The sequence below is a fragment of the Meleagris gallopavo genome, chromosome 1 (assembly GCF_000146605.3).
Source record: "Meleagris gallopavo isolate NT-WF06-2002-E0010 breed Aviagen turkey brand Nicholas breeding stock chromosome 1, Turkey_5.1, whole genome shotgun sequence".
Classification (NCBI taxonomy): domain Eukaryota; kingdom Metazoa; phylum Chordata; class Aves; order Galliformes; family Phasianidae; genus Meleagris; species Meleagris gallopavo.
Genome location: NC_015011.2, coordinates 46,425,994 through 46,426,813, shown reverse-complemented (window position 1 = coordinate 46,426,813; position 820 = coordinate 46,425,994). Strand labels below are relative to the sequence as shown.

At 52.8% G+C, this 820-nt stretch overlaps 2 protein-coding genes across 2 annotated transcripts in view; one reads left to right on the top strand and one right to left on the bottom strand.

Moving 5' to 3' along the window:
* LOC104910710 (histone H2A-IV) overlaps positions 1-820 on the bottom strand; it is a 77,432-nt gene that overhangs the window by 2,791 nt on the left and 73,821 nt on the right. The window lies entirely within an intron of this gene.
* LOC100542975 (histone H3) overlaps positions 1-820 on the top strand; it is a 21,733-nt gene that overhangs the window by 357 nt on the left and 20,556 nt on the right. The window lies entirely within an intron of this gene.

Below are 820 nucleotides of genomic sequence, written 5' to 3'. Positions count from 1 at the left end.
GGCCGTCATGGCGCTGCAGGAGGCGAGCGAGGCCTACCTGGTGGGGCTTTTCGAGGACACCAACCTGTGTGCCATCCACGCCAAGCGCGTCACCATCATGCCCAAGGACATCCAGCTCGCCCGGCGCATCCGCGGGGAGAGAGCATAAAGAGAATTAAGCCTTGAAAGTTGCTTTTAAATGTGTACTTTAATGAACCCAAAGGCTCTTTTAAGAGCCACTCCATCTACAACAAAAGGAGCTGTTACACTGCAATGTAACTGAAATAGACACAATTTTATACTATGAAGCAAGCCAATCTGAGATGTTTACATAGAAGCAAAGAACAGAAGGCAGGTCAATGTAGCTAGTATGTAAATAGAGTCGTTAGCAGACTGGCATCTGCTTTAGTTTTTAATTTGGAGAATTCATTCAGGCATGGAAGTCGTGCTGCAACGTTTTCTTCCTAAAACGGTTAATACATGGAGGGGCCGTCCCAATTGTCCCACCCCTTGACTCGCTCTGACGCGAACGCTCAATACCCTCTTATTTCTCTCTCTCTCCGACTCTCCCGTCCTCCGGCTCTCGGCAGCTGCAGTAATGTTTCACAAGTCAACAAAACAGAAGGGAGATAGAGAGAAGGTCCGGCGCTGAGAGGCTGCCCCATACGCGCCACCAGTGGGCAGAACACTCCCTGCTCCCGCCCCTCCCGCCCACGCCATTGGCTGACTGAAGAACGCGGGGTCGGGGCGGGGGAAAAAGCGCTCGTCGTTATTGGTCGGGCCAAGATTCGTTACGCATTGGCCGCTCGGTCCCCGTGAGGACAGCTCCGCCTATCAGGGG